Source organism: Miniopterus schreibersii, assembly GCF_964146895.1.
Source record: "Miniopterus schreibersii genome assembly, chromosome: 2".
Lineage (NCBI taxonomy): Eukaryota > Metazoa > Chordata > Mammalia > Chiroptera > Miniopteridae > Miniopterus > Miniopterus schreibersii.
The window spans coordinates 121,265,486-121,293,375 of NC_138102.1; the positions used below are offsets into that span (position 1 = coordinate 121,265,486).

General features: G+C 35.1%; 1 protein-coding gene across 3 annotated transcripts in view; it reads right to left on the minus strand.

Annotated features, from left to right (window-relative positions):
- The window catches only part of SYT1 (synaptotagmin 1), a 493,749-nt gene that overhangs the window by 326,236 nt on the left and 139,623 nt on the right, over nucleotides 1–27,890 (minus strand). For all 3 annotated transcript variants that reach the window (XM_081128361.1, XM_081128358.1, XM_081128359.1), the window contains one exon: nucleotides 2,856–2,923. The gene's annotated coding sequence lies outside the window, so the exon portion shown is untranslated. The remainder of the gene's footprint in view (nucleotides 1–2,855; nucleotides 2,924–27,890) is intronic.

The window sequence follows — 27,890 nt, forward strand, 5'->3', positions numbered from 1 at the left end:
AGGGGTATTTGCAAATAATATTTATTCTCTAATGAACCACAAAACACTTTCCTAATTAAAATCTACTTTCCATTAGGACCTTTCTTACTGAATACTTCTCTTTCTATTTGGTGTGCCAGGAAAGTGAGATTGTTAATAATAGTCATGCTTTGAGTGAGACCATCAACCCCCAGAAGTATTTAAGGAGGTTTAGCAAATCTAGGAAAATATGAATAGTTTCCAAGAAGCATTACTGAGCTTCTGAATGGTTTTTTAAATGCATCCTCTTTGTTATTATTATTATCTAGTGCATTTAGAGTCTACAGAGAAAAGACTCTTAGAGTTCTTGAAAGTACCACTGAGTGTTCAGCATTGAGAGAAAAATTATTTTAAAATGTAATTTTCGAAGATTTTTCTTATCATTTCTTATCTTTCCTTAGTTTCTTTAACTTTCTTAAGCACAAAACTTTTTGTGAACTACAAATTCAATGTGCTCTAAATACCTTTAGTACTATTTTAATCAATTACCCAATAATTTTTAAGCTATGGGCTTTGAAAAAAAATTATAGGAGACTTGTATGGCTTTCTGTGCTAAAAATCTTTCATTTATAAGTTTGATTCAAATACAAATAGTAAAAACTCATTTATTATTCATGGGTTTACAACACAGGCACGTATTCTATAGAAATAGAAGAGAAATAGTCACTGTATTATCCAGGGTCCTCACCTTATCTCATGCTTTATTGCAGGTACTAACACCTTTAACTGATAAACATGTTGGAGGTCAAGACATATATTAAGACACTTATGTTTTGACAACATTTCTCTTCACAAATATTTTATCAATTTTTAAAAGAATAAATTAATTTTTCCTTAAAATTACTGATGAGTGATGTAGTATGTAGTTGTTAACTAGAAGACAATTAATGTTTAAAAGAAAAAACTGCCCCAAACCACAAATGTACCAAGAAAAGGCACGATTTCTTTCTTGAAAATGTATACATTATTTTCTCTGGGATTATTCCAATGAGCAGATCTCATTACTGAAATCAGTTCCCCTCCAAAGTGTCATACTAAATCAAATTTCAATACAATTATGAAAATTGCAATTCAAATTAAATAACTTATATATCATATCTCAATAATGGACCAAGTAATATAGATAAATCAGATCAGAAAAATGACGACGCATGGCTTTTCAGAGTGAAATTATAATAAGACACTAAGAAACTGAGGGGTTAAGGTAGGTAATATCTGGCTCTTGCATAAAGAGCTTGAGTTCTGTCCTTTAAAAAATTCAACCTTTTTATAGTGAATAATGTACACAATTGAAATTATCTTTAAAAACAGAATTATATACGTGAAAACAAAACTTTAAGAGAGCGTAGTCTTCTTGTGGGACAATTGCTAGGTGCTGAGAGGTGGTTATGTTTTGGCTGAAAGATTTACTTGACCCTCTCTGATCAATAGATGGTGAAAAAAATTGCTCATATATTTCACATCTTGCAGTTTATTCAAACTGGCAGAGTTTGCTTTTTTTTTACATGATAGGAAAATCTGATTCCTAAATTATCTTTCTTACATCCAGAACTATGTAAACTCATTCATAACCTGCTCCATCACCTCAAAACATATTTGGAGTTTAATTTTCAAATGAAGGAAGAGTTTTTGAAAATTTTGGAACTTATAAATCTTGGATTTAAAAATTTAAAGAGTATGGCCATCCATAAGTACATCAAAAAGTGAGGTAGGGTGCTTGCGTAAAGTGATGCTGGACATGACTGATACTCAGGGAAGTAAAATATCCTTCTCTCACTGCTCCTCTCAAATATAAATGAAATTGATTTAAGATCAGTTAAATTTATACCAGCAAAACCATGATTAAATAGGTTTAATCATTTAAACTAAGATGTAATTTATACATTAAAGTTTTTTGGAAACTAGAAAATTTTATCATGTATGTGTAATTTGTACACATCCTAGAAAAATTCCTTGTGAATTTCTTTATATCACACATCCTTTCCATTTATATATAGCTATCATTCTGTTAATTCGCTACATTTTACGTTAACGTTGGTTTTAAATTTTAGAGAACTGAATTTGCAAACTCATTTCAAAACAACCATGGCATTAAAGTGATATAAAATGAGTCATCAATGTGGATGTTGCTTTTCTATCTTTTTTCAGAAATAATTTTGCTATTCACATATTCAAAATTTATAATGTTTACACCTAGGAAATCATTATAATGTTACCAATTTTACCATAAAATGATATCAAGAATGCACTTTTGTTCAATAAAATCATATTTAGGGAAATACTTACTAACAATTAATACCTATATTAGAAAAGACGTCATAGTTAAATTGTGAGACGGTTGAAAAGAAATGCAATAATGAGATGAAGGTATATATTTTAAGCCTTCAGATGGCTGCCATTGTTTAATAATTCTAATTTAATTCCTATAAACACACCAAGCATATTGATTCGGTTTTAAATTTTGTTCAAAATGAATAAATGTTGTATCATGTACAGAAAATGTGAGGCACTCTAATTTTTTTTTTTTTTTACTTTTTTTTCTTCATTAGAATTTAAAATGATATGATGCTAGTCAAAAGATATAATAGAACACACATAAACATTTTCTGCCACATAGACGTAAGACAAGTATTACCTTGGCCTCTTATCTAAGAGGATTACAGGATAAGGGATTTTTAGTTTACTCCAGTAAATTGAAATTGAGCCGTAGAAAGCCCCACTTGCTTAGTATGTTAATTTCTTAGCATATAGAAATGTGAATATTTCTGTAAAAGAATTTTGTAAACTCTTCTAATTGTATAGTAGCTCTAGTATAATTGTGTCATAAAAGTACTTACTGTTCTGTTAGAAATTCTGGGGTATTTCAGTCTCTGTTTTCTCTCTTTCAGATTCTTTTCTTATCTTTCTAAAAAGGAAACAATATGCACAGTGGTTAGGTGACCACATAGTTCAGAGTCATTTCAGGTTGTCGTAAATATAATTGATACATTTTATGATTTAATATTTGTACTTAAAAATTTTGCAGTGCATACATTCAAATACAATATAATATACATGTATATGTACTATTAGGTAGATAGGGATTTTAAAATTGGTTTGAAGAGCTAGAGATAAAAATTCTGTGAGTCCATACACTGATTTTTTGGAAAGTTTATGCTTTTGCCACTATAGTTTTTCAGTTTAAAAATGGAAATGCTAAGCTAGGCAGAATTGTTAGAGAATATTACATTATCATATTCATTAAAGAAGAATCACACAATTATTAATCAATTTAATGCCTAGTGCTATAATGAGTAGCAATATGATTAGTGTAAATCAACCTTATACATATCATGTTACTTTTGAATTTTATACTTTCACTAAAGTCAGGAGCACTTCAATAGATTACACACATTTGCCTATTTTCAGAGACAAATCAGTGTCCAGATATAACCTAATACTATTTAGCATATAGATAGATCCAGATAGATAGTAGATTATATATAAAGTAAGCCCATCAGGGGTAAGGAGAAAGATAATCTCACATTATTGCAGAATAAAAGTATAACTTTTAGTTTATAGAGCAAGAAAATTGAGTCCTTCCCAAGAGTCAATATCAGGAATTGTTTTAACATAATAAGGATGTCAAGAATTTCTGATTTGGTTTGACAAGTTAGCAACCTGCAAGTGAAAGAAAAATTTCATAGTAATAGAGACAAGGACTTTTTAAATACAAGTTCTCATCATTTTTAGTCTTCCAAAAGTTTAGGTAGAATGAAAACCGAAAATGAAATACATAAACATAGATTCATAATAGGCACGTTACTCTGTTTTAAGAGTTCTCATAATGCCTGTCTTCAACAGGACAACAAAAATACTTTCATGCCAGCAGCTCCGGCAATCGGCTCACATAGGTACTCAGCAGAAAAGATCTGAGCTGACAGCTGTAGCTCCAAAGCTGCATTTACTGCATCTGTTCAATGGTTAAGCCTCCCAGGTCTGCTTTCATTTTAATTCCTTCTTGAAACTCAACTGTTTTCCAGTAAAATCCATTAGAAAGAGCAATGCAAAAATATGCTGAGATTTGCCTGGCTGCATTTTAAAATATGACTTTGAGCCACAATCAATTTTAGATAAGATTTCTATACATAGTTTCAGTCACTGATACTTTTTTTTTTTTTAATTAAAACAAAAGTGACAACAACATTCTATAGATGCAGATATTCAGGTAACAGAGTGACAAGAAATATGGGGGGGGGGACCCAAGAGAAAATGAAGGCGTTCTACTAAAAAACTAAGAGAGCACTTGACATTCTGTATATTGTACATTATTGCCTAGCATGGGGCAGGCTTCCCTAAGGGATGCAGTGAAAGGATTAGACAGTTTTTTTGACTTATGAGCCATCTGCAGGGATTTGATTTCATGTTGGTTTTACATGCACATCTATCACAAGGATGAATGAACAAGCCTGTTCTGTAGGGGACAAACAATGACTTTGTCTTTAATCTATGTGCTGAATATAGATGTGCCTAGTATTTTTCTGGTAGCTAATTTCTGTCTCTTGCACGTAAAAACATCTCTATTTTAGAGGAAAAAGGGGAAATAGCATAGTATGATTTTGCACCTTCGGTCATCTGTCAGCTTTTCAGTAATGTAATGGGTGACGGTAGGTCTGACTCAGACAAAGTTCTGGTATTGAGACTTGGTACTTTTATGTGTTTATACATTTCTTAAACAAAACTAAAAACAAACAAACATGAATCTGTTTAGGTAGGTTTATATATATTTTCACAAAACATCCTATGCATTCATAGTCAATAAAGCTGATGACTCTTTCATGTTCTTTTTATCCAGTTTTAGAAGAAGGCCTGACATGGAGAAAAAAGAAAATTAGCTGAGACTTAGGGATTACTGCTGCTCAGCAGTGACCAGAAATCAAACTGCTGAAATCTTATAGCCCTAATCATAATTCTATTTACAGAATAAGCTAAACACTGTACGCTTTAGGCATTATAAGAAGTACTACAAATCTTTGACGTTTTTCTTGCCATTTTTTGGGGGGAAGGACTATTTGTATTCATTTTAATGCGGGGCATTTAAAAATGCACAGATGTGTTTTATTTTAAAAGAAGACTTACTTTCAAGAATGACAAATAACTAATATTTATACCCAAACTTTGTTTTAAATATCTCAGGGATTTCATTTTGATGAAAATATATTGATTTTGAATTTTTGCCAACATCCCACTGAGGTAGATATTTATTTAGGGTTGGATCTAAAGTGTGCACTGTGAATCCTTGTAACAGCCCCTGCTAAACACTGTTCCATTAGACCCAGTGGTCGGAAATGGCAACATAATCCCTCTTCCAAGTTTTAAATTTCAAAACTGCAAAGTGTTGATAAACTCAGGGTTTCTCTTTCCTAGACTCCCTCCTATGGAAATGCCTAAACCTGTGGTTACAACACAGTTACAAAGTTGATGTGCCATTTGCTCAGCACAGATATCACTAATCCTAAGGGATTTTCTTCTTTTTTAAAGACATCTTTTGGCTGAAATTCTTATTCTTGGAACAGCAGTCAGTAAGCAGAGGTTACTTGAAAAAGAGACACTATCTAGGCCATTAGTGACTGAATGTAAGCTTCTAAACAAAAAATAATGCATTGCATGACAACTAAATGCATCACATGATTCTTGATTAGGCCCTAGGCCAATAGAAGAAACAATGAGCTATTAATAAGAGTATTGTGACAATAGGTGAAATGTGAATATGGACTATGAATTATATAATGGTATTACATCTATGGTAAATTGTCTGTGTTTGACAACTGTTCTGTGTAATGTAAGAGAATGTTCTGTTCTTAGGAAATACACTGAAATACATGCTGAAGTATTCAGGATAAAACACACCATGTCTCCAGTTTATTCTCAAGTGGTTTGAAAAAATATATGAATTGTGTATGTACACACATATATATGTGTATTATATATAATATACATAATATATATATTTTATGAGAGACAGAGAAAGTGATATAGGACAAAATGTAAACAATTTGTTAATCTAGGTAAAGGGCATATGAAAACTGCTTATATTAATTTGCAACTTTTTATGAGAGTTTGAAACAGCAAAACAAACATTATCAAAAAAGAGACTATAAAACTATTTTTAAAAAAAAATTAAAAGTAAACTGCCATTTTTCAGTATCTCTACAGAACATTACACTGAACTGTGGCTATTTTTATTTTATTCATTAAGCACAAGATTATTTCATTTTGTCTATAACTATAAAAGGTAATGACATTTATATGGATGACTATAGGAGAGTATTAGGCAGTAAAAGAAAAATAACTCATCAAGTATTAGAGTAAACAGACAAATGTTCCATAAATAAATGTAATTACTGTGGGTACCTGTGATGTTGCTGGTAGGAAGGTGATAATCCAGAATATGGACTTTCCTTGACAGGAAAGTAGAAGGCCAAAAGATTGTGCCTCATAATTAGGAAAGAGAAATTTTTCTATTTTTTCTCCTTCATGTATAACCATTGACAGTCATTCAGGAGGCTTAAGTCTACAAGCCTGTCCTCATTGTGAAAGAAGCAAATATTTACCAACCAAGACGGAGAAAAGGGGGGCAGGATGAAAGGTCTACTCATTTTTCTGTTGTGACGTTTTGTTATCCAAGTCAAAACATACAAAAACATTTGTTGACAGTTGGAGTTACAATAATTGCGTACTGGGTTCTATCATGTTTAACATTTTCATTATACTCAAAATTTGAGAACGGGGTGGCGGCTATTGAGGCAGAATGGCACTGAATCAGGAGAGCCCGTTTGTACCTTGAAAAGGATGATGGGAATTAAATGAGAAGCTTGGGAAATTAATTGGGACTGAGTAAAGATAAACACTATCAAAGCATGAAGAAATAAAACTATGTATTAAAATAAAGGTATAACAAAGTCACAGTGAGAGCAGCTAAGGGAGAAGAACCCCGTAGAAACGTGGGTGTCAGGAGCAGGATGGTGCCTCTAGGGGCCTCTACTACCAGCCAGCCCCTAGAATAGTGTCTGCCATATAAATGAATATTGAATGAAAAATATTATATGTTGACAAAAGTAAAATTTAGTGTCATATAATCCTAGTTGGCCTGTGCCTCTACCTAGTGTGTGACTTTAGGCAAATCATTTAATCTAGTTTGACCTCAATTTTGTCAGCTGTGAAATGAGAGTGGAAACAGGTGATTCACTAAGGTGCCTTCCAGCTCTAAGTATTTCTGTAATGGTTCTGTTTATTAAAATGGGCAACTGTGAACATTTTTATAGAGGAGAATAGCCTGATATGAGTTTTAAATGAAGAGAAATGGAGAAAAATAGGAAAGATGAATAAAAGAGCAATGCACTGATTCAAGTAATAGAATACAAATCCCATTGAAAGGGACTTTACTATAAATGAAAGCATGCAAAAGATGATTTATGGTTTGGTATGTATAAAGTGACAATTACATGTACTACTGATGCAGGCATTCAGATATAGAAATCCTTATCTGTTCATTTTATTACTATCAAAGGGACTCTACACATTCCTTGTGTCCACATATAGCGTCCCCAGGTGAACAGTACTGAAGAGCACCCAAAAGCAGCCAGCAAATGGCATGAGTTTACGTAAATGTTCTTTCACTCCAAGGTCACTGGAGAGAAATGGGCACTGCCCATCTTAGAGAAGAGAACCCTGAAGAAACTCATAGGATCCATATTTAGTTCCATGAACTAAACCCATGAAACATAATTCAAGACCCACCAGGTACAACTACTGACCCCTCCGTGAAGTGTATGATCATCAGCACTGGCTTCCTCATGTGTTTTGTCTCCTATAAGCTTGTCTAGCACTGACATCCTATAACACATAACTTAGCACTCACTTAACATGCTCTCACTATTTCCCCCAGATACATTTATGCTGATCTTAAATTGACAACTAGAGGAGGCCATGCCCCGTAATTTGTTTCCCTCTAATAAGGTGGTATTTAACATGAGTAAATGCTCAACAAATGCTCATCCGTCCATGGAGATGGGCAGGATGTACTTTGAGCTCAGAAAATGAACGGGGATGCTGATTGGCAGCTGCCTCAAATGACTTCCTGGCCATCAAGCACAGTTGGTGATCCTGGGACTCTGTGAAGCCCCTCCTTTGCTTCTGCCTCATCATTCTATTTCCCCAGACATATGCATTTTTTAAAAAAACTAGAAAGTTCTAGTCAAGTATCCTTAAAGGCACCTGGAACTGTAACTTGAAGTATGCTTGCCATTTCAGTCGGATTCACCGCACAGGTGAGCAGGGACCGCTTTTTCCAGCTTTGTCAGAACAGAGCACAGTGTTTCTTAAAATTCTGTGTTCAAGTCAAGGCTACTTGTGGCAATATCCCTCTAAGAAAGTTGGGGAGACACTGATGGCAGAATTAGTGTCTCTGTGGACAGCAAGGGGTAAAAAAGGAGGAAGGCACAAGGGAGAGAGAACACAAAAGAACTGGACTGTTTTCTAAGGGTTTTGATTTCTATACAGAGTCTAGTACTTGAACAATTAGAGACTGTGGGGAATATTTAGATAAAATAGATGCCTGCATAATTCGTGGCTTTGTAAAAAGGAGAAGCCAAACACATACTTTTAAAAGGGCTCCACGGTAGCTATAAAAACTGCACATTTCCTAATAGAACAGAGGTTGTTGGTAAAATGACAAGAAATAAAGATAAGTTGACTCAGTCTTCCCAATTTTTTAGGTCGGGTGGGGAGAGTGGGGCAGCCATCCTCTATACAGATTTAAGGCTGAAGGAGAGAAAAGGATTTTTATTTAAGCTTGTTTTGCTGCAAATTCAAGCCCAGCCAAGTGTCACTGAATAAATAAGTGGGATGTTGGGATATGGCATGAGACTTTTATAGTTCTACACTGATTGGCTCAACTTGCATGCTTTGCTATATTTCAAGTTTAGTTTAGCACCGTGAGAAGGTATCAAGCTGGAAGTTTAGGGCCAACCACGAGAAGCCATAGCCTAGAAGTGGTCTTCAATTTCCTCTTCTTAACATCTTTTTGGGGAAAGATGTCAATAGAAAATAGAAAATAAACAATATCTTATGTTAAACTTCTTCTCAAGACATCATTTCTGTCTTTCTTCTGTATAAATGTAAACATCAGTACAGATTGGTTCATAGGTGTCCTGAGCCTTTACATTCACATGAAGAATGCCCTGTTCCAAGATTCACTATGGGAGGTTAAATGCCTATTTTTGGAGAAGCAGCATGGCTAAAAAATAATTAGAACTGTTATTTAATAAGCTGACCTCAACAGATTGCATATATTTATCACATTCAACTTCATGGGACACAGTGAAGTAGGTATCAAATCTCTGTTTACATGTGAGCAAGCTCAGTTCACAAGTTCTTTAGAGTAAGTGGTGAAACTAGAATCCAGACTCAGCTCTGTCTGTCTTTGGATCCTGTTTCTCCCTTGCAACAAAGTCTCTGTAGTAATTGAACTGACTTTAATAAGATAGAAAACCTATTTTCTAGACGTTCTTCCACTACTTATTAGGTGTGCATCACCTGAAGCAATTCAAATAAGTTTTCTGCATCTTAATTGCTTTATGTGTAAATGGGGTAACAATACTAACCTAAGGGAAAAGACTGAACTAACTGATTTATTGAGGTATCTTTGATTTCTAAAAGTAATTTAATATAATCTTAGAGGAACAAAAAGCCTTAAAAATAGAAGCCTTTTCAAGGAGTGTTCAACATGCAACCTTTTAGAAATTCATCAGTACTCTTGGAACCTTAACTGAATATCATTATGCCTATATTAAACAAATACTCCCAAGTCAATACAATAGTTTCATCTACATAAGAGGGTTTAATATTGTGGGATTACCTTCAGGATATATTTATAAGCAGCATAAAACAACTCCAAACATCTACATAGGTCATGTAGAATTATATTAGGAAGAAAATAAAACTGTGTCGTCATGGAAGTCTAGAGATATATTTTCTCTTAATTAGAGTCAACAAAATCTGAGTGAATATCTAAGTTAAGATATTCATATCAGGAGGGCAGCTAAGAGATGTTATGGGATGACTTGAAAACACAATAGTCCATGTTAACAGCCACACCCTTAACTCTTTAAATAGACAACACTTCTTTAATTCTAAAAGCTCTAGAAGTAAAAACAGACAAACAAAGATGCAACTTTACTTTGGCAAAACACATTTTAAAGGCTAGTTCTTAGACCTAGGTGTGTGGGAATTGAAAATGGTAAGAATTTCAAAAAATAGAATGTGATTTCTATTCTTAAAGAATACATACAAAAGTCATAGTTTAAGAACACTAGATTCTAGATTCCCCCAGCAATGGATGAAAACAAATCAATAAATACAAAAGACCACAGGGGAAAGGATACTAAAACATGCTTGTGCGTAATTCTGATAAAATAATTATTTTTCTTATAATGACCCTAAATGCAATCCTATAAAATTCTAATTTAATGGTTTATTCAAAGAATTCATAGATGTTTTAAATCCTAATTTTTACTATTTCTTAGTGGTGTCATTGGAGTATTTGCCATAGAATCCCCTAGCATTGTAATTTTCCCTTTAGTGGCTCAGTTGGTTGGGTGTCATCCCATGCACCTAAGGGTTGCTGGTTTGATTCCTAGTCAGGGCACATGCCAGGGTTACAGGCTCAATCCTCTGTGTGGAGGGCAGCAGATGGATGCTTCCCTCTCTCTCTCTCTAAAAAAAAACAATAAACTAATCTTAAAAAAACACCACCACCCTAAAGATATTTGAGAGAAATGGAGAGTATCCATCAAATCACATGGGGAATGAATAGTTGTCACACTACATTTTTCAGTAGCGAAAATAGTTGGGTGCTCTAGCATTAGATTTGGGGGAGATTTCAATAAAATATCACTTAAAAATTTGATGCTACTTTACTTGTGCTTGAAAAAGACTGTCATTTCACCCATGAAATGACAATGAATGTAGAACATCAGCAGCTCGGGGGGGGGGGGAGGCACTAACATGCATGGGCTGTTTTCTCGCTTCTACTCTTTGATACTTCAGGGGCCAAATGTGAACGGCAACCAGTTTTCACTGACAAAAAGAATATGATCAAGGTTAATTCCTTAGAACTAATTCCTTAGAACAGGCAGGTTTCCTTGGAGGTAGGACTCTAGGCAAGGTTATAAGGGCCTGAGGTTTTGGCCCTCTGATAGAAAAGTCACTGAAGAGACCAACCTTCAATTTGAAATTAAAATTCTTTTGTAATTACATACTATAGCAAGTTAATTTTTACTATTCTTAGTGTTGTCATTGGAGTATTTGCCACAGAATCCCCTAGCATTGTAATTTTCTCTTTAGTTAGAGTTTAAGGTTGTGTTATTTTTTGAAAATAAACTGATTTTATTGTAGTCACTTCCATATCCTTGGTATAGGGGAAAATCAGAAAATAGTCATATCGTAATTCACTTTAACAGACTTTAAGGGAGACTATGTAATATCTATCATGTGGATTTCTAATTTCACTAACAATCATAACATGAACTGTAATGTCAACGTAATGAAATCATTTAAATGCTAATTATGTTAAGAATAGTAAACTTGATGGCAGAGGTTGATGGGAAGCACAGACCTTTTTCTAGTTGAATACAAATCAGTCTTATTGTCAATACACTAGGGTGGCCCCAGGTGAAGCCACAGTTTCGTCTCTAATCAGGCAAATCTCAAAAATGTTTTTAAGTTTCTATATACTATTCTTCAAGTTGTGTGGAATAAAAAGAAGAAGAAAACGTCCCTGCCCATAAAGTTTCATACCTCTATCACCGCACTTAGTACATTATGTTAGTCTGTTTTTGTTGTTTAACTCCATGATAATGGAAGCTCTCCAAGAGATTCACAGTGCCTAGTACACTGCCCAGCATATATGGGGTTTTAAATACATGTCTGTTGAACTAAACTGTTGAAGAACCCAATCAGTCTCCTTTCTCTGCACAATGTCCTCTCACTAAATATCTGCTTTCCAAACCTAGCGGTGCAGTTGAATCAGGGCGCCACAATCACTCATAGACAGACTTACTGCTAGCTAGCTATGCTCTTTGTTTTTATGTGCACATGAAAAAGTTACTTGGTTTCTAGAAGGCGTTTAGTTATTATATAAGACATGGAAATAATTTTCAATCATCTCCCATAACATTTATTTAGATTTACAACCTATTTTCATAAAGCCTTGTACAAAGCTTACATAATTAAATAAATATTGTGATCCTTGATAGAAAGAAAAAGGTTACAGGGCACACTTGCCATGTGTGGGCATAGACTCTAGTATTTCCCATGAGTAGGAATTGCAATAGAATATTGCAGAATATTATTCTTATTCTATAGTATCGCACTTTTTTCTCTTTTCCAGGTAGATAACTGCTCCCCCTCATAACTTAGACTCTTGCCCACTCTGCACACATTCACTTTCAGGCTCTAAGAGAAAGAGCCAGGGTTAATTGTGTGATGTGTTCAATATGAAAGTTACATGACAGGGAACTAACAAGGATCATCACCTTAACAGGCAGTAAGAGCTGACTGACTTGGTTAATTAGGGATATTCAAGCCAAAAATATAAACTTCTCCTGAATGTTCTGATAAATGATAACAGATCACTCAGGATCTTAAGAGACTGTTTCTGTGTCACACAGCCTTCATGCTCCTTTATTAAAAAGAAGCAAGTGTCAAGAAAACAAGTTAACCTGAAAGACCCAATCAACATATTGAACACAGACGATCAATATCGCTAAGGAATTTGGTAGTATTCCTGTGATTATGTAATGTTTTGTTTAACTTTGTAATACAAAATATTGTAAGGCAAAATTTTAAAAGTATGTGAAGTGTATAACATTTTTGTTTCTTTTATCGACGTGTTTTTAATACTGAAATTCATGACACATTGAAGAAAAAGGCATTGCCTGATTTAAAATCACAAAATTTCTTAGGGTTTCTTCTACATGGCACTGACAATCTAGACCCAAGAGGAAAAAAGAAAAGTAAGTGTACACAGTGAAGCAAGCCTAACACAAAAACTAAACACAGTGGCACTTAAATGAACGAGAATTTTTACTATGCAGTGGTTAGAAACACTGGAACATTCAGCTAACGTTACTCTTTGACGCAGGGCTGAGTAAAGAACATCATTTTGGTAATACAGTTGGCTTTACTTTACTTGCAAAATGTTACCTTACAACTTCTTTAAGAAACTTATTACGCCCTGGCGGTGTGCTCAATGGTAGCGCACAGGCCTATGCGGCGAAGGGTTGTGGGTTCGATTCCCGGCCAAGGGCACGTACCTGGGTTGCAGGTTCAATCCTGCCCCGGTTGGGGCACGTGCGGGAGGCCACCAATGGATGTGTCTCTCTCACGTCGATGGTTTTTTTTCTCTCTCACTCTCCCTTCTCTCCCCTCCTCCCTTCCACTCTCTCTAAAAATCAATGAAAAAAATATCCTTGCGTGAGGATTAACAAACAAAAAAAAAAGAAGAAACTTTTATTACAGCTATAATTAATTAACCAACTTGCAATTACCATATAATCTTCAATGTTTACACTTAGCGCATCTATATAAATCAAACTTCATTCAAGGTTCATTAGCTAGAGAATAGCATTACACGCATGGAAAATACAAGTGGCAATCACCAAGTCGCACATGTTTCTGAATCTGGATCGTAGGATGAGGGTGGTATAAGTTTGGTTTCATATTCTATTTTATTTACCCTTTCTGTTGCTCAGTTTTGTGAAGCATTCAAAGAAATATATTTGCTCCAACCCTACAACTTTCCAGAACCAACATGAGTCACTTTTTTTTCCCTGATTCGTACAATGTAGTATACTAGCACGCTGTATATATTAAAAGAGAAAAGGGGAAAAAACACACAATTTGCACTGTCGATGCTGATGTATGGAGTAATTTTCTCAGACTCTTTCAATGCAATCTGCAAATGCATTAACAAAGGCTATAAAACAAAACCAATCTGCACTACCCAGAAGACACAGGGCGAGATATTGAAAAGTCTGAAAGCATAATTGATATCTGCATTAGTAGAAATTACCTAGAAACGAGAAAGTACCCTACTACCATGTAGGACTTCAAAAGCCAAATGTATCTTGCGCAGCTTCCTGAATAAGAAAGGAGTGTTCCAACCACTGAACAGAGAAAAAGGAAATATTTGTGTGACTACTCTTAATATAAAAGAGTCCTCCAAAATAACACTCTTTGAAAAATCTATTATTTCATGTTGGATGGCAGGGACCCCTACATACATTTTCCATTTATTATTCTCATTTCAACTACTCTATTGCTCTTGAGACAAGGTCAGCAGCAAAGTGTAGTTTTTACTTAAAGAAAACCATAAAATCTTCAGCCAACTATGCAATCATCATGCTGATATTTCCCAATACCATGTTCAGAAAATAAGCACATTTTTGACCCAAAAAATAAGACTGTATCATTAACCACTTATCAATAATACCTAAATATTTAATACTGCATTATAATTCTTTTTATTTTTGGGGGGAGATCATTAATATAGTATCATTTAAAAAAATCTAACGAAGATGTATTGTCTATTATGTGCCATTCTTACGTGCTGTGGATACAAAGGCTCGCAGTATACACATGGATTTTACTCTCATGGAGCTTAGCAGCTCTAAAATAAACTTGTATTCTCTAATTTTCTCTCTGAAAAAACTGAGTAGCAATCAGCTCTGTCCATACTAGTTTAATTCTGTGAATTTGGATTTTGAACCTCTAAAGCATTAGGCTGGCTAGGGACATACATTATACTACAGCATTTACACTTAAAATTTCAGAAGAAGGACAATAATATGAGAAGATGATGTTTAAAGTACATTTTTTTTTTTTTATTGGAGTAAAGAAATATCTGATAAGGTCTGACAGGGCTAGCAGAACACGGATAACTCTACAGAAAGGAAATTTAGTGGCATGTCAACAAAAAGTGCATTATTTTTCTGAAGTTTTCTGACACATTTTTTTCATGGAAACATCTCTGAGATGATGAAATAAGTATGTATTTCTATAAAGTACTTGAACAAGGAAGCAATAATCTGATCTTATGGATTTGGTGATATTCAATCTGCCTTTATCCTGATGAAATATGGAGCTCTTTATCAGTTCACACTACGCTACACAAAGAAATGGGTAAACTCCAGTGGCTGGGCCGTACATATCCATCCACAGGCAGGCAACTCACCATTAAAACTGAGCAACGGTTGATGCCTGTTCCATTGCCAACCTAGTGTCTTTTTTATTTAAAGCAAATCAAAATTAATTGATGTGGTGCTATACCCTTAAATTAATTGCTGCAAATAGAATTTATCTTACTACAGCTTATTATTTATGCTTTTAAATAACTTATTTCCATTGTTCCAAGTTAAAATATCTATAGCATATTATGTTTTAGTTTGACTACTTCTGAGAAAAATGGAATTCATTTTTTCAGACACATGGTATGATATTAGTTCATTGTAAGTTGCTTTCAAGTGAGTATGGTTGTCATTTGCCTAAATCTTGATTTTCAACTTACCTTCTGCATTCATTCAACAGGGCCTTGACAAATCTATATATCTGTATCTGTATGTATATGTATATCTGTATCTACTTATCTGTCTATATTTTTTATTTTACTTTTTAAAAAATCATTTGAGTACCTCCAATAGGATAGGCAAGGTTAATAGAGATGAATATCATCGACAAGGTCTTTATCCTCATGGACTCAATGAGAAAATGAATCAATATAACTCCAAGTAATTGGTAATAATGGCTATGAAGAAGAATATAGACAGGTAAGGCTCAAAAGAATTAAACAGGAAGCCGATAGGAGAGGCCATTTTAGGCAGGGGGCTCAGGAAAGGCCAATTTGGAAAGATATTTGAGCAGAGATCAGAGAAAACTGAAGAAGACAGCTGCCTGAGGATCCAGGTAAGTACCCTCCAGGTGGAGAGAACAGGAAGCACAATGGCCCAAGGCAGGGAAAGCTGGTTTTACTCAAGAAATAGCAAAACAGCAAGAGCATAAGTTCCTTTAATACAATAGAGGAAAATATCATTTGTGAATAATTTCAAGGGGTCTATAAAAACATGTGAAAAGGAACAAACAGCTTTAAATGTATTCTAATAGCTAAAAATAAATAAGCAAATAGACCAACCTACTCAATAAAATAAAAATTTAGTAGTTCATTTAATATGTCTTTTTGTTTTTCCTAATTGCAGATGATATTTTCTTTTTAGGAAAGAACATGTTAAGTAGATGAGAATGGGCAATTGTTTTTCAGTGATTAATATAAAAATACATTAAACACCTACAGAATACAACCACTTATTTCAGTCTTCACTTACTTATTTCTACCAGCGACTGAAGTCTCTTTAATCAGGAAACAGTAATAACTCTGTGTACTTGGAATATATTTATGAAACGGAGGTAATTCTCATCCTCAATGGGTTAATAAGTTGCTTTTTTTCTTGAAAGTATTCAAACAGAAGCATACACGGCTATAGTCAATATGTTAAATGAGAATTAGAAAGGAAGCAATCTAAAACATTGGAATGGTAATATTTCCTTAAAAAATTATGAGACACTAAAATAAATGATGCATAAAATTAACCAATCAAGCTTTAAAATATAACTCTTCACTATACCATGCTAAAGGCATTCATATTTCACAGGTCTTTCTAAATATCTATTTTCAGTATCTCATATCTAGCACCGAGGGGAAGATTGATTTTGAAATAGTTATAAACTCATATATAGACTAAGCTACTTCTTTTTAGCAAAATCAAAATCAATTTCCCAGCATGTATGTGTGTGTCAGTATTACGAACCTTTTCAGAGGTCAGTTATACAACTATCGTGTATGGTACTAAAAGAAATAAAGCTCTAGAGCCAAGCAGGCAGTCTTTATCACTTTCTACCACTGAACAGCCATCACACACCTAAACATGTATATGCATACATTGTATAGAATGAAGAACAAAATACAAGTAAGTCTGCATCCATATGTATGTAATACATATCCATGTGTGTGTACACTCATACACATATATAATGTGTCTACATACATACACATTTATGACTAAGAAATCAAGAATGAAATCACTCTTATTATATGATGTAAAATAATAGCTAGAACTCAGACACATAGTATACTTCTGACTTTTTCTCTCTAGATTTGAGAGTCTAGAATGACATTCTCAAAGCAAGCAATTAAACTTAGTTTCTGGTGATTTTTTAAATAGCTAGTGGAAACTCCAAGGTTTAATGTAATTTAAGCATCATTTCCAGGCCTCCCAGTGCTTTTATAAAGCTTAACAAGCAAATATCATTATAGTTTGGCTTGGAGTTTAAGAGTTTTTAAAGTCAACGTAGAGGAAATGGGATCGTGCTGATGAGGCTTGTGATTCACATCGAAGTAAAAGCAATGATGATGGTTCAGATCATTTTTTTCTTTTGCCTCCAAGAGAATATTACTCAGATTCAGGCTTGAGTGTTTAATACATGGTATTAATGGTAAAACCAGGCAGAGAACTGCAGATAGAAAATCAGTAGTCACATTTGGTATTCATAATAATTAATTAGTGTACACACGTGTGGGCTTCAGCTACTGAATGTATGAATTCTATCTGCCTAGGAATCATTTTATAGGCATATTTTAAATAAGTGTGTTCTGCTTTGCAACTGACTATAAAAAGGTCACAATAAATGCAGGATTAAGTACCCAGTATCCTGGAGCTAGTAAAAAATAAAATGTGTGGCTAACAAGAAGGACTTCAGGAAGACAATACATCATTACAGGGAACAAAGCTGGACTAAATTCTCCTTTAGAGTCATTCTCTGATCCAAATCCTTCCTTAACCACTACAGAATAAGAACTATAGAATGTGACGTAACAAAACATCATTGCGTCATCCTGCTTGCAAAGGTCACAGTCAAGCTCAACAAGGACAGCACAGTGCACCCTAGCAAGTAACTCCCAGGAGAGCGGGGATCTTGCCCATTTTAGTCAAATATTGCTGTTCTCTCAGTACCTAGAAAGTATGGTAATTATATTTCTCAGTAAATGTTGAATGAATGAATGAAGGTTGAAGAGACTGCTCAGGAGTTTATTCCTAGTCCAGGACTTTATATGTAGACATTCAGTTAATATTAGATTATTACATGAATAAATGCCTCTATAGCTCAAGAATGATAAAGATACCTCACAGATTACATTAATATACAGTCGAGCAACATTCTGGCTCTGGGTAAATAATACAGCAGCTAATCTTGGCCACTGGGCATGAATGATCTCTACTTGAAGCCACACAGCCCTGGGTCCTGCAATCAATTCTGACACGAGGCAGAAGCCACAAGCAGAAGCCTGGGGAGGCTCTTTCCAATCCATCCTTGAGTTTGCCTTGCTGGCTCTGTACCTCTTTTCAGGCCTATTTCACAGCAAATAAGTTTCTGAATTGTTTTTTAGTGAATGAGTCCTTTCTACCCCCAGTACCGATTTCCTAGAATACATGTTGGTTACTCAAGACTGGGTTAAAGGTTAATATGTTTTCATCTGCTCATCCCTCATCCTTCCTCTCTGACCCTTTGGGAAATCAGCAGTTTTCCCCCTACATGGGGTTTGGATTAGGATGCCCTTCCAGGAAGTCGTCTTGGGAAGAATTTGAAATAATTCAAGCTAGATTAGGTAATATTATGGTATCAATTAAAAAAGGGTACAGGTTATATAAGAAAATGCATTTATTCTTAGGAAATACACAGTGAAGTATTCAGGGGTAAAGAGGCATGATGCCTCCAAACCACAGGCAAGTGGCTCAGGGAAAAACAGTGTGTGTTCATGGAGAGAAAGAGACTGACAGACCAATAGAGAAACAAGGGAATGATAGAGCATATGGCACAACATATAAATAATTGATGAATCTTGGGAAAAAGTATATGGGAGTCCTTTGCACTGTCCTTGTAACTTTTCTGTAGGAATGAAAGGCCATAATTATGTAAAAATAAATGTATTATTATGAATTATAAAATATATAATAAAAATTTCAAGGGTTACTAAAAATAACAACTCCCTGCTGTTTTTTTCAAGATCTGCTCCCAGAGGAAATGCTCACCACCCTACTTGGCATAATCAACCTCTGAGTCCAGACTCCTCTCCACAAAGCTTCCTCTTCATGCTCCTTATCTGAGGTCTGAGCCAGCCACAATACCCTGCTTTTTGGTTTTCCGTGCTTTGGGTCAGGTGTCAGCTGTGGGGTCCCAGAGACTCTATATGTCACAGATGAGGATTTCTAGATGGTCCCTCTAAAGCCCCGTTTTCTAGGTTTCATACGAGAAGGAAGCTTTCTTCCTCTCTCCCCCATAAAGACTCAGAGCGTAGTGACAAGTATACTTAAATAAATTATTCAATTTCCAACAACCTGGCTTCTCCTACTTCTATCCTTTTATTTCATTTCATGCAGGTAGGAGAGGTGTTGTCAGACCAATTTTAAAAATTGTCTTTGAAAGGTCTACGTAATCCCAGCTCCTTACTTTAGAATGTGTGAATTTTATCATTTATCATCCCCTTCTTGGTCTTTGAGATCTACGCTGGAACTAAGCTGAAAGAGTTAGATTTAAACTGAAACTAACAAGCAAAATAGAGACAGACTCATAGACAGCAGACTGACAGCTCTGGTGGAGAAAAGAGAGAGAAGGAAGAGGGGGGATAAATGGTGATGGAAAAATAATTAAATTAAAAACTGTACCCTAAAGAAAAAAAACCTGACTGTATTGACAATTCATAACTCATGATCTTCAAGAAAAGAACAATAATTACTGATTTCATTCTAGGATAAGCTAAAACACAGACAAAACCACATGGCAGCAAGGTTTAATCTAAGGTCATTTCTAACACGAAGACTGATGTGCACATAGATTTTCTTGTCGTTTGAAAGAGAGGCCCTGGCTGTTTTGCTATAAACTGTAGTTTCCAATTTTACTCGGTGAGAAAGCTTCATCTAGCACAGTGGTTCTCAAACGTTTTTGGTCTTAGAACTCCTTTATACTTTTGAGGATTTCAAGGAAACTTTTATGTATGTGAGTTACATCTACAGATATATATAACCTATTAGAAATTAAAAATAACAAATGTAAAATATTACTAACTTATTAAAATAACAATGAACAAGAAACCTGTAATGTTAATATACTTAACATGTTGTTAAAAAATAACTATATCCTCCCAAAAAATTAGTAAGAAGATTGTCATTGTTTAACATATTTGCAGATATTTTTAAATGTCTGATTTAATAGAAGGTAGCTAAACTCTCAGGTCTGCTTCTTTAGTCAAGTTAGTCAATCTGTTGTGTTATTACGCACCATGCAACCTCTGGAAAACTCCATTGTACGGTCATTAGACAATTAAATTTTAAAAAGGTATTACTATTATTTTTAAAAGTTTTGGTCTCAGAGGCTTCCTGGTGAGATCTCTGGGCTTGCAAGTGTCCCCAGACTGCACTTTGAGAACCACTAACCTAGATGACCTAGCATTTGTTTTGGGGTGACAGTCCTAAATTTGAATTCCAGTTTTTCCTTTAAATGGTTATCAGCCCTTAGTTTGAAGTACTTACCCTGTCTGAGATGCATTATATCATTTAGGGAATTAAGGTAATGTGTCTTCATAGAGAATTAAATTAAATAACATACATAAATCATCTCCTAATAGTTGAGCACAAATCAGTCAATAGTTGGTAGACGTTTTCCCTCTTTCCCTTTTGCAAATTCATTGGCACTCATAATTCTATTGTCACAGTCTGTGTGAGCTGCTCTATGAACTTGATAAGGTTATATTTCACCTTTTTTTTTTTTTAATTTCAGTGTCCTCAGTGGGGGGGAAAAACAACAACAAAAGAATATAGGAATATGAACAGCTTCCTTATAGGCTAGCTGTGCTAACAAAACACTAGATTTTTAAGATGTTTTGAAAAAGTAAAAGGGACATTAATATAGAAGAAATGTACTTATTTTGACAACAGAATAAAAAGGTTAATGAATATTTGCTACTTGGACCAAATTCAACTCTTTGAATGATAAGTTAAAAATATGAGTTATGTGAATTATTTCCTTTAAAAGCCTAGGTTTGGGCATTTTAAATTTTCTAAATCCCTGATTCGATTGTCAAGTTACACAGCGCACTGAAGGGTAAATGTGCGAGGAGCAGATGAAGGCACTGTGTTCTCCCATCACTAGCTAACATTCTGATTTGGACCGAGTCAACCTCTTTGGACAGTCATTTTCATCTTTAAATGGCTTTTTGTGGGGGTTAGGTACTCATCTTTTCAGCTCTCAAGATGTATAATGCTATTATTCTTTTACTGTAAGGTAACCACTAGATTTTTTTAAAGAAATGAGGCTTTTTGCAAGGTGTTAGGCTCGTATCAGCACTACATATACGCGCAGAATTTTAATTGAGAGCCACTGTGCATAGAGAAAAAGTATGAGGTATCTTGATAATGATCCATTTAAAGAAAAATAAATCAGTATTAGAAAGAAAATTTACCAGAAGGAAAAGTTCCAATTTTATGGGCTCATGATAGAATCTCTACCCTTTAGCTCCATTTCTTTTCTCAATAGTCCAAAACCAATTTTATAACTCAGTTGTCTCCCAGCTAAATGTGAAGCCTGCTGCAGAGATGACTTTGTGAAGCTTAACCATACAAAATAATATATCTAAAGATGTCACATATATTTGCAGGGGTATTTTTATATTTGAAAGGCACTTTGCTTCTGTCTGTTTTCCTTTTTCTTTCCTGATGTAGGCTTACAAAAACGATTAACAGAAGGAGATACATCAAGAATAGAACATAGAGAAACTGAATCGGACAGCAAGAGCTATGGTTTATATGTGCAATTATATTAAAAGTTCAGCACGGGCGGGAGCCTGGTGCAGGGGGGCAAGGCGGGGAAAAAAGGAGGGACATCTGTAATACTCTCAACAGTAAAGATACATTTTTTAAAAATTAAAACCATTATGAATAGTTAAAAAACAAAGTTCAGCATGCACCAATGTTGACTAAGTGTCAGCCAATGTCAGCGTTCTGCTCTCATTAAAGTCGTGTGAAAAGCTGCCTCAGTCCTGCTTGAGGGCAATGGAGTCCTGGGCGCACTGCGTTTCTACCTTACCACCCGTTAGGCCGCCCTGCTGAGCACTGGCCTGGGAGGAATTAAACACCCCAGGTTTCTTCAAAGGGTTCAGAGAGTAAACTATTTAAACATCAGAACGGTGCATTTCCTTCCAAGTTTTTCCTTTTCAAAGCCCAGGAAACCCAGATCTATTGTTATGGACAGGGAACAGCAGGTGATATCAGTACTAATAAACTGATGAACAGAACAGAAACAGAGACATGGTGACAGGGAATCCACCGGCAGCTGTGGGTGCGCGTGCGTGGGGGCAGGTGGGGACTGGACCAAAGAAGGTGAGGGGATTAGCCAAAGAACAGGTATGAATAACCCACAGACAGAGACGACGGTGAGGTGATGGCCAGTTGGAAGGAGGGGTGGGGGCTGAGGGGAGGTGGGCAAAGGGGGGGAAATGGGAACATCTGTAGTATTGTAAACAATGAAAGTAAAGTTTAAAAAGAAGCCATGAATGTGACCACCTGTTTCTATAGGAGTGACAGAATTAGTAAAGGCATTCCTGCATTCTTGACACATATCCTATAATATGGGGGTAGGGGGAAGAAATCACACTTCTCTAAGTTCCAACATATATACGTTACATTCCATTTTTATTTTTTATTTTTTAAAAATATTCATTTCCTGCTAAGACTTCATGTTGTATTCTGAAAGATAAAATAACCCTGACTTGATACTAGCAGTACATAATATTTTCTTTTCCAGAGAGGAGGGAAATCAGAGCACACTTTTATTATCCCAACAGGGAAATGTCCTGGGTGTCCTGTTAATTGAGATGGACAACTTCCTTAGGCTCAAAAATCTGTCCAGTGGTCTTATTGCAGCAACGTAATAGGAACCACAGGCACAGATGTAATGAGTCACATTCGCAACATGCTACTGGTTAAATTGATTTAGGGAGATAGAAATTACACGTTGGAAAATAAACCGATGATTGCAGAAACATGCATTAAAAAAACTGCTAATTCATGCTGATGAAGAACAGCCTTCTTATTGCATTTCATTTGCGTTCAAGGTCACAAATGCTGTTAATACCAAGGTCAAGGGACAAAAGATAGTGTGTCTTCCAAATAATTTATTTCAGATTTAAACTGTTAAATCCTATGTCAACTTGGAATATAGTGTTCATTCTCTTGCCATATAAATTGACATGGCTTTTGTTTCCCAAAATTAGGTTTTGCATCAGCTCTCTGGGTAGGGATCCTATGGTGCAGCGTATTATACAAAAGCAATTTGTAGAGGTGTTGAATGAACAAAAGTTAATGTATTTTTGCATCACATGGACACCTACTGGTTAAATGGGATATAAAAAAGAAAAACATTTTAATACAGATTATAAGAATTGATGAGTATTTTGACTTTACAAATTTTGTTTCTGGTTTCCCTGGCCAACAATTTTTCTTTAACATTGAAAGAGTTTGCTAGAAAAAAAAATGCTGTAGGTTGTTTTCCCTGCTTCTAAAAAACACACCAAAAAACCAAAATCCCAAATGGCATTTTGCCTAGCAAAGTCAAAAACAACTAGCACAGTACCAACCATGGAAAATGCCTCTCATGTTGGCTACTCTTGATTGTTTCACCGATACAGGTACCAACTATGTTAGGTAGACACTTCGTTACAATATTTGCATTTATTATAATTATGACATTAATCATCACTGTATGAATTGATTCATATAGCTTTATCCTCTGTAAGTTTTGAAATATAATTCTGGGACTGCTGATAATAATAATTCAACTGGGCTTCACATTTCTGCAATAGTTTTAAAGAATCAACCCCAGCAAATTAAATTATTTTAAGGATATTAACAGATACACATTAATGGAATGTTACACCCCTATATTTATAAACTATGAGATCATACTGTATTGTCTTCATTTGACTGAATTTCTCTCCACATTAGACTATCAGACCATAACCAGTAATCCTGTATCCCACACATTTTAGATACAGAAGATATGCTCAAAAACTACTTTTTGAACAAATAAAGAAATGAAACAAGATGTAAAGGAGTATAAAATTGAGATATAGCAATTCCTTCATTTAACTGACATATGTCCTACTTTCAGGAGGAACTTGACAAATAGCTACTATTTACAAAGTGCTTATTACTTGCTAAGGAAAACATAAAACACCTTATTTATATAATTTCATTTAATCCTAGAAATAATTCTATGAAGCAGGTATTAGTCTCCCATTTCAGGATAATAAAACTCAGTGTCCAGGAGAGTAAGAGACTCACATAAGGTCACACACCTACTAATTCACAGAACTGGGATTAACACGTAGATTTTCCTAATTATTCTAAAGAAATGCTTAAACTATCAAAGAACCCAGAGTGGGGTCTTGCTTATTGAGTCTAAATGATCTTCCCCATAAGCAGCAGCTTTTCTGTCAGGAAAGTCCTCCTGCCCAGCTCTACACATTTCCCCATCCCCCAAACAGCAGGTGATTTTCTCTAGGCCTTTATACGACTTTTGTCCCTGTTCAACAAAGGAAATACATTTCTAGTGCTTCCTTCTTCTCTAGAACTTGGCTTTCACTCAAAATTTGTATCATATGAAATAAAAGATTTAATGGATATATAAAACTTTAAAAAACCATATATTTTTGCCCTGAACCTACACCTTCTCCTATTGATAAAAGAAACCTTGGTCTCTCCTCCATCCCTCATTATTCATAGCCAGCCATGCTATACTGTCCTAATAAAAACAATTTTCTTTCAAATCAATTAGTTTTTAACCATTACCACAGACCTCTTCACACCTGTGTTTGGACCATCACCATGGCTTCCTTAATGGACTCCCCACAACTAGTTTCTAATTTCTAATGCCTCACATTACTCCTCTCCTTTTATTACTTTGCTGACAGTTACTTTATCAAAGGACAATCTAATTATGTCCATTTTCTGGTTAAAATTTCTCAAGAATCTGAAATTCCTTAGCAGAGTTTATAGGGTCGTTAGCAACCTAATCTCTTTTTACATTTTCAGTCTCTCCTTGCAACATTGGCCCCCAACTCTCACAGCATGTTCTGACCATGCTGAAGTCCCTTACCCACAATGTATTATGCTCTTTTCTATTTCCCTGCTCATCTATCAGTTCTGTAATTAAAGAAAAAATACTTTGAAAAACCATTAAATCATAGTCTCCTTTGTGAAACTTTCACTATTTTCTCCCCCAAACTATCCCACTTGATGTTTCTTGGTTTATCTACATGCCTCAGTTAGAGACCCGATTGCTCCATTGCGGTTATTTACTTACATGCCTGATTATTTCATTAGATTGTGAGCTCATTCAAGGCAAAGGCTATGATTAGTCATTTCTCTATTCTCAACATTTAGCACAGTACCTGACACAAAATAAGTGCCTAATATAGTGTAAAATATGCATACTACTATGATTTCTAATATTCTTATCTCCTGATCTAAAATCATATTTTCCTTAAATGTAAATACCTACTGATGATAAAGCATAACACTTCCCAGGTCTCAGCTCTTGGTCTTCGGGTTGTCTTCTTTAACAGCTCCTTTGGAAATCTTGTGATATATTTTATAGAGTCACTGTACTTCCAACCCCGCACCCCATCCTTGATTCCAATTATGGATTTTAAATAGGTCAACAAATCTTCAGAACTGGTAACTTCAAAAGTGAGTGATGGAAATAAGAGGATTAATATGAACACAATCAGCCCTTAGTCATACCTGGGAGTAGATCATTAAAGAGTCTTTTGTCCCTTCAAATGTCCAAAGTGATTTTACCAAGCAGACGGTAAAATTTGGATCTATGGTGGCCTTTATCCATCATACTATCCTTCTAATAAAAACTAATAATTTTGTCAAATTATGCCTAGTTGTGAATCATTTATTGAGCTGTTACAAACTAAATAGGAAACTAAATACAGATACTTAAATCCTAAGCAAATACAGGCACTTAACATAATCACTGCCTCCTCCATGACATGATTAGAAACAACTTTTCTTCTGCTTAAAAATCCACTTCAAATTAAGTTGCAGAAAGCATTGCTACCCATTTAATGTGCATGGATTTTGTATCTGAGATGTTCCCCTTTAACTTTATAAATATACCCCAGGATAATACTTCTGACGCCAGTGCACTTAGTAAATAATTTAATTGATCCCAGTTCTGAAAAACCGACCTCTATGTGGTGCAAGTTGCTCTCCTTTGCCAAGTTGTGAATAAAAATACAATACTGGTTTTTAGATGAAATATAATTATAACCTGTATGACAGCAGAAGTGAGGACAGCTGTTTAAATAGGAACAATGTGACTCGAAAGGAAAACGTAATACAATGGAAACACATGGTGGTGCAGCCTTAATTCTAGAAACAACAAGTGTGAGATTAGAGCATCAAAGAGCCATAAACCTATTCTTTTTAGCTTTTATCTGGACATAATATGTGAGAAAATACACTATAAATGCCCAATTCCACACAGATATGAAAGTGAAAGGATATGAAATCTTTGATGTTAATTAGAGAAAAAAACACTGCTGTTTTTAACTCTGTAGTTTTCATTACACACTCTATTTAGAATCATAACACACAAATAACAGATCTCAGCTATATTAGTTGAATGTGCTTCAATGAAGGAAGAGCTATCATCTGACCCAATTAATCTTGATTTGGGATAAGTGCTTGATAAATGATTTCCCAGGAAGGGAGGCCCCATGGCTCATTGCACTTGGTTTTCATCTTAGATCTGCTGTGTTCTCGCTGTGTGACTTTGGCAAAGTCATTTAACCTCTCCTTACCTCTTTTCATTCGTAAAATGTAGCTAATCGTGGCCTATCTCACTTGGCAAAAATAAACACTAGCATCCTACCTTCAATAGGTATGAATGTGGATGATTATTGGATAATCCACGGTAGAATGAGAATATTATTATGTCACTGGCAAGCCTCTGAACAAATTGCTTTCAAGTAGAACTGAGTGTTTCCGAAACTGTATACTTTGAATTCATTTAAACAAACAGGTGCTGTCATATTTACTTTGGTCTATTAGACGTAGATCTGCTGGCTGCATGAAACTGGAATGATATAATATTTATCGGCTAAGTGTATTGAATGTACACACTTTTATTCTTTTGGCTATTTAGGCTCTGACTCTTGCAGTCCCAACCATTAGCCAGGGAGTCAGTGATAGTGGCAGCAAGAATGACAATCAGATCAAGAAACTGCCAAAGAGACAATATCTGATGGTGTGAGCTGAGGTCACAATTAAACCAAAAAAAGGAAAAGCAAATGAAAAGTTGGTTACTTATTGTCATTTAAAACAAAGGGACAATGTTAGAAATATTTTAAATGGAGTCAGGTCTATGTAATATAAGCTTATATTAAAATACAACTTTAGCTGTGAAGTTTTAATTTAAATTTGATATGAAGATGTTGGAATATGTTTTCAAAATGAAGAAATATTTGGCCCAGCCAGGTGTGGCTCAGGGGTTGAGCATCGCCCTAGGATCCAGGAGATCACAGTTTGATTCCCAGTCAGGGCACAGGCCTGGGTTGTGGGCTCGATCCCCAGTCGGGGGCGTGCAGGAGGCAGCCGATCAATGACTCTCTCATCATTGATGTTTCTCTTTCTCTCCCTCTCCCTTCCTCTCTCTGA